An 11,796-nucleotide genomic window follows, 5' to 3' on the forward strand; every position below is an offset into this window, starting at 1 on the left:
CAGCCTGGACGACACAGCAAGACTCCATCTCAAAAAAAAAGAAAAGAAAAGAAAAAAAAAAGAAATCTAGAAATCTATGTGGGATAACACCGTGTGAGATAATCCTGAAAACTTCTGATAAGCAGGTTTTTAAGTGGCTATAACATGAGCTCCTCCTTCAACAAAATTTCTCCAAATGAATACCCATTGAGTGCTCTAATTCCACTTACTGTAGGCTCTGATAATAAACACTGACCCAACACGCACCTACTCAGTAAATCTGATGTACTTGCAAATTTGGCTTTGTCCCCACCAGCTCTGGATTTTCCATTTGCTCTGTTAGCCAAAAATAGCACCAGGGCACAAGAACATGTTGCTTACCTCCCCTACCATGATCGTGGAAGCTCACCGACAATCACATAAGGTCCTAGTTACTTTAATAAGACATGAAATTATTCCTTTGAAATAAGAATACTCTGCGGCATAGGGTAATAAAACCCAAAATATAACAAGTGTTATCTTAAAAAATCAAACTCTTTATTTAGAGACACGAAGAGGGTTTTTCTAGGTTGGCAGATAGACAGGGAACACAGATGGTGAAAGACCGTGCTAACAAATGGACTAGATTAAAAAAATAACCATTATATGCTAGTCAAAGGTACAATGATTTAATAAGCTGGGGATGTTAGAGGAATTTAAACTCAACTAACATCTACTGAGTGGTTACTAAGTGTGGGGTACAAGGTTAGATCCTTTAATCATGGCATAGCATTTACTACTCATACCGCTGTGTGGTGTTACTGTTTTTCGATTTCAGGTGATAAAACAGCTGAGTTTTAAGGAAAACAGGCTCAGCGATGATGAGGTTGGCAACCCTAATAGACCCATGTTCTAGATCATTAGTGCAAGAGTGGTCTCTTAACATATCACCCATATGCAGTCCTTTACACCTCTGACATTACTGGCCTTCTGTAACAAGCCCTATAGCTAAAGTTGGTTTTTTTCAGTGACGAAAGTTAATTTGCACTAAGCCATCAGTACCATCTTCTCTGTCCCATCTTGTGAATAACAGCATACATCTGTGAGATAGTTGGCTGCAAGAACTCTAAGGAGGCTCTGTTTCCCATCTGGGAGATGGACGCCCCACCACCCACATTTCCTCTTTCGTTACATGTATTAACAAGTCAATAAGCCAAAGTTACAGAGAAAGTAGTCTTTCCTCTAAAATGTCCTCGGTGAAAGAAATAAGGATTGTGCCTGCAAATCATTCAAAGTCATCTAATACGGATCCATTACAAGACCTGCAGAAGGTAGAGAAAGCTCTCTTCGTGGAAGCAAGAAAAAGAACTGATATTGCATTGGGTCAACTAGTGCATAGCTCTGCTGCTTAGGTTGAGTTAATGTGCTTGCAAGAAATGTGGGAGTGGCATTTCTAGACCACTGGACCATTCTGATAAACCGTTAAGTATACTAACAGTGATTGGTGCTCTATATGCTGAGCAATCACCCAGAAAATAGGCCCCCTGGAATATCCTATTGTATAATTTATTAAGAAACTAACCACTAATATGCTGAGCTCTTCAGAAGGTGGAAGAAGCAGGCTATTTGACAAATGTTTACACTCTCCCATTCTGGCTGAATGCTGATCTTTCTATGCTGTAACTCTATTCTGGTATGGGTTATCACTTAGGGTTTTGGGTTGGAATTCTTTTCTCTTTGAAAACAAATCTCCCAACGCCTGACATACTAGGGATAAACTGCCCTACGTGGACATTGAGACAGGGAGGTCAAGGCTAATTAAAAACAACCAAATGGCACACGGTATTTACCAAAGGTCACAGGATCATGTCCATTTAATGCATGTTTGTGTAGAAAGAAGCACAGCATCAACACATTTACTGTCAGAGGTTGAGAGCAGCTGTTTGTTATCTGTAATAACATTTTGTTTTAGAAACACAGCTACCAGTGTCATCTAGTTCATCTCCTCTTAGAGAACAGATAGACTAAGAAGATGACTTGCCTTTATCTCTACCTCACATACAACTATGCTTCAGAAACAGTCAGCTGCCTTGTCCAGGTGAATAGCAGTTGACTCTGAGTAAGAAGGGCTTAGGAGTTGGTATGGCTTATTGTCAATATATCAACTAATATTTTTTTTTTTTCCAAAAGATGCTGATTTACTGATGAGACCACAAAGAAGGACTTCTGTCATGGCCCATGTTTATCAATACCCTCCAGCAGCATCTGGTGCCCTTAGGGATTTCCAGTAAGCCAAGTTACAATTCCTTTTTTGGTTTAGCTGGATTTTTGGTAAAAATAACCTGTTGGGGCAAGTGAAAAAATACCTTGGTGACAAATAAGATACTGTATGTAAAAGTTTCTAACACTGTGCCCGGCATAAAACTGGCATTCAAATAGGTTTCTTCCAGTCGGGTGCAGTGGCTCATGCCTGTAATCCCAGCATTCTGGGAGGCCAAGGCAGGTGGATCACGAGGTCAAGAGATTGAGACCATCCTGGCCAACATAGTGAAACCCTGTCTCTACTAAAAATACCAAAAAATTAGCTGGGCAAGGTGGTGCATGCCTGTAATCCCAGCTACTTGGGAGGCTGAGGCAGGAGAATCACTCGAACCTGGAAGACAGAGGTTGTAGTGAGCCAAGATCTCGCCACTGCACTCCCACCTGGCAACAGAGCAAGACTCCATCTCAAAAAAATAAACAAACAAATAGTTTTCTTCCTTTCTTCCATCTCTCTTCTTTCATGAAGATTGTTATTTATTTTAATAATGCAGTAAGATGGATGGGAATGGGAAGACCTGCAAAGCATTTGTATGGGCTAGCATTTGTTGTACCTGGAAAACAAGTTTAGAAGTCACTGGAGTTACCATCATGGATTTTCCAAACTATGTCTCCACCTGTTTGATTCAACTCAAGAAACATTTATTAAGTATGCATTATATGTCAGAATAGTGCTGGGGATATACACATAAAAAACAAGGATTCTGCTCCATGTGCTCACAAAATCACAAGGAAGCAGCTTCCAGAGGCACATTTGGAGGGATGCGGGGAAGAAAAATGAGTGAATGTCTGCTCTCCAGGACAAGAATTTAATTAACATAATCGAAGCATAATGAGACTAATTGTAGCATGTAAATATTGCCAATTAACCAACAAGTGCCCAATTTCCCCACAAATTTAAAAATTACAGCTTTTTTTTAATTATTGAAGGAGGGCAAAAGTCAGTGTCAACAAGAAAAGCAAGTTCTTTCCATACTGTTTACAGAGAGGTCAAAAGATAGCCCTGCCCCTCAAAATCTTCATATAGGTACTAGATTTAAAAGCAAGGTGTGGTCAGGCATGATGGCTCACACCTGCAGTCCCAATACTTTGGAAGGCCAAGACAGGCAGATCAATTGAGGCCGGGAGTTCGAGACCAGCCTGGGAAACATGGTGAAACCTCGTCTCTACTTTTCTACCAAAAATACAAAAATTAGCCAGGTGTGGTGGCAGGTGCCTGTAATCCCAGCTATGTGGGAGGCTGAGGCAGGAGAATCGCTTGAACCCGGGAGGCAGAGGTTGCAGTGAGCCAAGATTGCACACTGCACTCTAGCCTGGGCAACAGAGTGAGACTCCATCTCTAAATAAATAAATAAATGCAAGGTCACAAAATCTCATCATTTATGTGCAGAGGAACACTTAATCCAAAAGCTAAAGCAACCTGTTGTTTGTGTCATGGCTAAAGAACAAACAAGGGTAACAGCGAAGAAGCACAAAAATACCTCCATTAATTAGGGTCACGTTATTCCCACTGTAAATCCTCATCACTGGTTAGAAGTGAAGTTTCATTAAGGTCATTAGTGCCTATCAGGAAATTATAATATACTTACACTTAAATGTCATATTCTAATACTTCCCACAGGAACCTAAATTAAGTCAAGTGTCCATGCAATAATTCTTGTAATACATAAACCTATCACCCCCTTTTCTGTGTGTGTGTGTGCGTTGTTTTTAAGAAATTTTTTAGCATCTCCCTCATGACCAAAAATTACCATGAGCAAAACTAGATAGAATGTAACCATTCCCCTAGCTGTAAGTGTGCAGGCCAGAGATGAACAGTGGAAGACTGAAAGGGTGGGCCAGATCCTGGAAGGCAACTGTCCTTTAAGATGAAAAACAGCGATAACTGCTGAGAAATCTCAACCTTAAGTGCGTTGAAAGTTGATAATGTCCACCTATGTAGTGAAGAATTTGTGAAACAGGACTGTCAAAGGGAGTTATAGGTTCTTGGAAGTAAGAAGCTCCATCTTTTGAATCTTAATACCTTCTAGATAGTTAAAGATAGTGTCTTATAGATAGTAATACCTTATAGATAGTAGACATTCAATAAATGTTGTCTGAATTATGTTACTCAACATACCATATCTCTTTCCTGTCATTTTACAATTTAGAAAATGATTTGACACCAAGAATTGACACCATACAAATCTGCTAATGCTCACATTTCTCTTACTGACTGGTTGGTCACATGGCTACTTTCCCTAACCCTTGTCTTTATAAATTCAATTCAATTTAATTTGCATTGAGTTGAGTTCTGTCAAGACTCAATAGTCCATGTTAACAACCCACATTCTAGATCATTAGTGCAAGAGTGGTCTCTAGCATCTCACTCACGTGTAGTCCTTTATATCACTGACATTACTGGCCTTCTATAATAAGTCCTATAACTAAAGTTGTTTTTTTCAGTGATGGAAGTTAATTTGCACTGAGCCATCAGTACCATCTTCTCTGTCCCATCTTGTGAATAACAGCATACATCTGTGAGATAGTTGGCCAAGCTACAATCTTAGTCATGTGACATTTTTCTGTATGAAAAACAAATTAGGTTCTTATGAGGCCCAAGCATGAAATTTTGGCTTCATAATAATATACTATATATTCAACTTTATAACATCTTACCAACTGGGCCTCCATGCCAATTTTTTTCTAGTTTATGATTCTTCTCAAATAAACTACAGATTCTTTAAGTGCATGTGTGGCAGAGCACATTATTAGGTGTTACAGAGGTTACAAAGGTAAAGAGTTAAGTATCTTAGACCTTAAAAAGCTTAGAGTATAGCAGAGAAAGAAATGTACGCAACTAATTACAATTCAAGGCAAAGTAAAATAACTTTAAGAGAAAAAAAAAGATTAAGTAGCACACTAAAAGGCAATGCAAGGTTACTTCTAGATAGGATATCGACTGCTTCTTTAAAGATATGAGCATTGGAATCTGGCCTTACACATATACATACATATGTGTGTGTATTATGTGCACATATTAAAATATACATATACTTGTACAGAATCCTGTAAACATTCTACCATATGAATACAATTCAGACAGAATTAAAAACAACAGAATTCCCTCTAAGAATTTCTATAAGGATTCATTTAGATCACCATTGCCTCCTTGGAGGATTTGAATTAGAATAGAGTTTGTGAAACTATGGTTTTAAGCCATAAGCCTTTTTTTTGTGTTTTTGTTTTGTTTTGTTTTGTTTTGTTTTGTTTTGAGACGGAGTCTCGCTCTGTCGCCCAGGCTGGAGTGCACTGGTGCGATCTCGGCTCACTGCAAGCTCCGCCTCCCCGGTTCGCACCATTCTCCTGCCTCAGCCTCCCGAGTAGCTGGGACTACGGGCACCGGCCACCACGCCAAGCTAATTTCTTGTATTTTTAGTAGAGACGGGGTTTCACCATGTTAGCCCAGGATGGTCTCTATTCCTGACCTCGTGATCTGCCCCCCTCGGCCTCCCAAAGTGCTGGGATTACAGGCGTGAGCCACCGCGCCTGGCTTTTTTTTTCTTTTTCTGAGATGGAGTTTTGCTCGTTTGCCCAGGCTGGAGTAAAATGGCGTGATCTCGGCTCACCATAACCGCCGCTTCCTGGATTCAAGCGATTCTCATGCCTCAGCCTCTGGAGTAGCTGGGATTACAGGCATGCGCCACCACGCTTGGCTTAATTTTGTATTTTTACCAGAGGGGGTTTCTCCATGTTGGTTAGGCTGGTCTGGAACTCCTGACCTCAGGTGATCTGCCCACCTCGGCATCCCAAAGTGCTGGGATTACAGGCATAAGCCACTGCACCCGGCTGCCATGAGCCTTTTAATCAAGCAACAATTTAAATAGAAGTTCGACATGTAAAACAAAGAATGGCTACTTAGGGTAGGAGAGGAAGGAACTCCATCTACCCCACCCCTTTCCCAAACTTGCCCACAGCCCAGGGTGGAAACTCCTTGACAAGATGACCAACAAATCCCTTCCGGCTGTCACTATCTGTGATTTAAGTCTAAGTCCATGGAGCACATGGCAAACCATAGCACTGTGTGTCTTAGAAGGAACAACATGTTGTATGAGCCCTGGGATCTTCCCTGGGGAGCATTTCCTGTATTTAGGGGAGGAAACTGAACATATGTGAGAAGAAGTAAAACAAAGCACTTGTTTAAGTGCCTGTCCTAGGAAGAAAACTTTCAAAAAAGGAAAAAAAAAGTCAAGGAAGACATCACAGAAGGAGAAAAGAGAACATGAGCTGTGAAAGACACTGATTAGCAGGAAGAGATAAAGCAAATAATTAATTTTTATCTAAAAACATTTAGGGCCAGGTGTAGTGGCTCGGGCCTGTAATCCCAGCCTTTTGGGAGGCCAAGGTGGGTGGATCACTTGAGGTCAGGATTTGAGACCAGCCTAGCCAACATGGTGAAACCCCATCTCTACTAAAGAAAAAAAAAAATACTAAAAAAAGTAGCTGGGCGTGGTGGCACGCACTCGTAGCTCGAGCTACTCAGGTGGCTGAGGCATAAGAATTGCTTGAACCCGGCAGGCGGAGGTTGCAGTGAGCTGAGATCCTGTCACCGCACTCCAGCCTGGATGACAAGAGTGAGACTCTGTCTGAAAACGAAAAAAATTTTTTTTAAAAAAAGCATTTGGATCTGTGTTAAATGCAGAACCCAGAAATTAACTGCTGAATCCAAAGGGGGCTTTGGAGATGTGCAGGCCTATCACTCCTCCCACAGTTCTGCTAGCTCGGCCTTGGCAAAGCAAGAACTCTGGAGGGACTTTGGGGCACCAGCTCAGGCCTGACGCAGCAGTCTCAACAGCAAGCCAAGAGGCAGAACAATGCCACTCTAACATCATGATTCACAATGAGTGAAAACCACAATAAAGCTTTTCATCAGAGGAAAGGGAAAATAGTCTTTGTTTATCAGCATCCTGGGGGAGATCAAAAGCCTACTTTCTAGAGCTTGTTCCAGATGTCTCTTCTACCTCTTTAGAGCCTACTGGCCTCCAACAGCCATGCTCAGTATCTCTCATTTCATGCACAAAAAGGTCATTTCAGGCACAGCAAGAGAGCAGGCAGCTTTCTGCATTCTCATGCTGCCAAATCAACCTTCTCACTCACCTAAAGGGCTGTTCAATATGTGTCTTCATGGCCCACGTATCCTCAGAAGACAAAGCCATGTGCTGTCTGCTCTGGGACACAGAAAAAGGAGTCAATCCAGCCTTCTCTCTGAGTTGACTAAATCATGCTACATGATTCTCTCTGGTCACAGCACTGCCAGCCTTTGGAAAGCTATGACTCCTGAGCCCAAGAAGCTCCCAGCTAATAGAGAACATGTTGTTGTCTCCCTCAGAGTGTTCTTGGTCTAGTGTGCCTGGGTACCTTGTTCTTTCATTTTCTCATTTCTTGAGCTAAGACATAACTATCACAACCAAAAGAATCTACTTCTATCATCCCAACAGTGTGGCAGGAAAGCTATGTTCTTAAAATAAAAGTCACACGACACTGAAAAGTGAAGCAACACTGGAGTTGAAAGTCAGGAACTAGATTAGCGTCATACCTCTGCCACTCACTAGGTGAGTAACTTTGAGAAGTCACATTACCTCTCTGACCTTTTGTTTCATCAATTGGAGATATACCTATTCAAAAATCAATAAATACCATCATGTGTCACTTAACAATAACATACAGTTTGAGAAATACATGTTTAGGTGATTCCATCCTTGTGTAAGCATCATAGAGTATACTCATATGAACCTAGATGGGATACCTACTATAATTCCAGGCTATGTGGTATAGCCTGTTGCTCCTAGGCTACAAACCTGTACACCTTGTTACTGCACTAAATGCTGTAAGCTGTAATAACACAATGGTAAGTATCTGTGTATCTACAAATACCTAAACACAGGAAAGACACAGTAAAAATATGGTATTATAACATTTGGGAACCACCGTCCTTTACATGGTTTGTTGTTGAGTGAAAGGTTATGTGGCACATGACTGTATTTACTGAGTCCCTGCCTACTACATGCCAGGAATCATGCTAAATGCTAAGGATATTCTGGTGAGCAAATCAGACTTGGCCTTTGCCCCCACACAGTTTAAAGACTAGTAGAAGAGAAAGAGAATAAATATGGAAACAATGACATATTTACAAATTAGAAGTGTTTGGAAGGATAAAAAAAAAAAAACAAAAAAAACAAAACAATGTGCTCAGAAAGAAAGCAAGATGGAGAACGAGGTTTTTTTCCCTCTGGGGGTACAGAAAGCATCTGTAAGGGGAGTATGTGTGAGGGAAGAGGAAAAGCTATCAGAGAATATAGTGGAGAAGGGGGATTCTAGGCTGAAGGAACATCATAGACAAAGGCCCAGAGGGAAGGAGGGGCTTAGCATGTTCAAAAGCTCAAAGAAGTTCAAGTGTTTGGAGCTGGGAGCTTGGAAAGCAAGAGGAGGTGGTGTGAGAGAAGGCTGGAGAGGGAGCAGGCAAGCAAAGGAAGTCCTGCAAAGCTGCAGTGCTGTGCCTAGCACATAATAGGCCCTCAATCAACATGGGCTGCATGCAAAGGTTTTCTTTGACCAGGAGAATAAATTTTAATTTATAACCTAAATGACTTCTAGGAACCCTGCTATTTTAATGATTCTAGTCCCCAGATTGCTGAGGAAAAAAAATTTAAAGAGCCCCTTGTCCTTTGTGAACCACAAAATAAACAAAACCCCTGTGGAATGAGAATTTCACCCTTCGAGTCCCTACCTCATCCACCAAACACAAGGAGGCACTATTTAAATAATATTTAGGCAAACATGCTTGGCCCAAGGGAAAGAGTAAGTGCTTCTAAAGCTACAAACATTATGTAGGTTACAGGTTAAAATCATTTCATGGTTCCCTTCCTTTCATGAACAAACACTAGCTTTACTAATCAAGAAAAGATGTTATAATTTCTTAGATATCCCATTAAAAAGACCCATACAGCCAAAGGCAATGTGGAAATTCTGGGCACAACTATGCCATCTGTTCATGCTCAAAAGATGGGTTTCGCATCACATCTTATCTGAGTGGTATGTCCTCTTTTGGGGCCCCTGTCTTCTATTCTTTCCCTAGTTCCAACATTTCCATCATGTGCTAGCTTTTCCAGTGGAAACCAAGCATGAATACAAGGCCACTGAAAAGCTCCACTGAAAACCACTAAAATGTTCATTTTCCAAGATAATGTTTGGCAGCTATGGTAAAAAAGTGCAAGAGATTTGGAGTGAGACAGAGCTGGATTCAACCCCCAGCTTTACCACTTACTGGCCATGTAAACTTTTGTTCCTTTTTGAGTCTCAGTTTCTTTTCTGTCAAGCAGAGATAACACCTACCTGACAGGGTCTCTGTGGCTTAAAAGGGATCACATCTAAAGCCCCTTACCCACAGTATGGAGCATAGTAGGCACAAAATAACAGAAAGCCAGGTTTGGAAGGTGGCACAAGTTTGAGATGCAGCAAAGTCCTTGCAGCCAGGACTGCTCCCCAGAGGCTTGGCCACTGAGGCAGATGATAAACAGAGAGAGCTGGAGCTTGTCACGGGAGGCGAACCCTGCTGACTCAACAGTGCCAGAACCTTTGCAATGGACCTCAAATCCCCCAGGGAGGAGGGATTTGGGTCCTCCTACAGGAGGACCCAGGGCTCCTGGTGGGCAAGTGCATTCCTCCCCAGGGACAAGGGCACTCTACAGAGCCCAGGCCCAGCCTGACTGGGTGCAACTAACCAGAGAAGCATTTACCTTTAGGAGCTTCAAAAGCCACAACTGCCCCTAGCCCACGGTCAGAGAAACACAATCCTTGGAAGATTTATCAGATCTTGCCAGGTCCCTGGTTTGCATCTTTCTTGTCAAATGGATCCATTGTTAGTCCTGTCTTTCTGATCAATACCTTTGTCTAAATTCTGCCTACAGACCCAAACCGTCCTGGTTCAAGTCAGCCCAGTTATCTTCTGCCTCTTGTGAATTATTTGTTAAGCATTTTCAAATCTTCTTCTAGAAGACTGATGACTCCAAATCAGGTGACATTTTAATACCCCTAGCAGTAAAAGCATTTATCTAAGCCAAAAAAAAAAAAAAAAAAAAAGAAACCAAAGTCTTATCTACTGGCATAATGTGTTTATCTCAATGAGTTTTATCACATAAATGAAATAAAAGAGGGCCAAAAATCATGTTATTCCAGAAACATTCTTCCCCTAATATTTATAATGCAATGTTAAGCAGGAAAAATTCAGCAAATGATCAATTTAGAGAAAAGGAGCCTTTATATTTGGAATTTACCCATTAACTTAAAATCCACAAATCTTGTTTTATACAATAATGTATTCCTCCTCCCAATCTCAATATATTATCAAGTATCTCATTTCACAGAATAACAAAAATAGAAGGGTTATCCCCTCAACGTATAAATGAGGAAACTGGGACTCAGAGACCAAATTGCTTCAGATTAATTCAGCTAGTCCAAGAAAAGGGATGAATAATCAAAGCCTAATTCCAGTATGGTCAAAAATAAGAAAATAGAGAAAGGTACCTGGAAAATCTACAACCAAAGGCACAGGCTCCCAAAACCTGGATCTACAGAGCCAACTTTTACCCATGGCAGCTTTGGGAGCATCTCTGAAGAGCAGATTAAGAAATGTGGCAGAACTTATGTCTGAAAGGTCTGGAGACCAGGCTGGAAAGTGGTAGCTGTCCACCAGTTACAACCAAGGGCATCATCCACCTGGGGCTGGCCCATCAATGGTGTGGACATTGTGGCCATGGTTACAGTGACCACCTGAGGAGAAGGGAGAAGTCTAGATTCCAGGTGTCTGTCGATTTTTAGGATGTGGTCTTGACCGTATTCTCCTCCTACAGGCTGAGAACTAAACATAAAACGGAGCAAGTAAGTGTATCAAGAACACAGATTTAGCCAGAGAACGCAAATGTTCTGCTAGCACCACGGAGATCTCATACATGTATAGATACAGAAAACCAGACAATTGACCTTAGCTCTGGCTTGAGCATCATGACAGCCCCTGGGCTGGGAAGTAATAATTCAGACAATAGATGTTTAGCTGATGATAAGTGTCTGGGGCTCACCTCTTAGCCTATCCTTTGCAATTTCTTTTTATTCATTTTAACCTGATATCCTCTGCATACAAATGTTTAGTGATGAAGGAGGGTAATGGCATGAATGTGAGAAAGTTCTGGAAGTTTCCTCCCAAGAGCATCAGCTAAAGTTTTATCCACTTCAGAACAAGTAAACATACCCCAGGACAGAGACATCACTAGTTACAGGCAAAAACACTCATTGCCAGCCAGAAGAAGAAACCACAATCAGAGAGGGGGATACTGCAGAAGGGGGATTAAAATACTCTCTCACACAATTTTCTAAGCAAAGAATTTAAAAGACAAGAGACACGACCCCAGCCTTTCTTAAATCCCTTACTATTGACTGTAAGCTTCTAAGCAAAGTTGATTTCCCCTGTTCCCAAATAATATTCCA

General features: G+C 41.3%; 1 protein-coding gene across 2 annotated transcripts in view; it reads right to left on the bottom strand.

The window, feature by feature from the left end:
- KCNH1 (potassium voltage-gated channel subfamily H member 1) overlaps window positions 1-11,796 on the bottom strand; it is a 450,237-nt gene that overhangs the window by 172,662 nt on the left and 265,779 nt on the right. The window lies entirely within an intron of this gene.

The sequence above is a fragment of the Rhinopithecus bieti genome, unplaced genomic scaffold (assembly GCF_001698545.2).
Source record: "Rhinopithecus bieti isolate Rb0 unplaced genomic scaffold, ASM169854v2 scaffold_35166, whole genome shotgun sequence".
NCBI classification, from domain to species: Eukaryota; Metazoa; Chordata; class Mammalia; order Primates; family Cercopithecidae; genus Rhinopithecus; species Rhinopithecus bieti.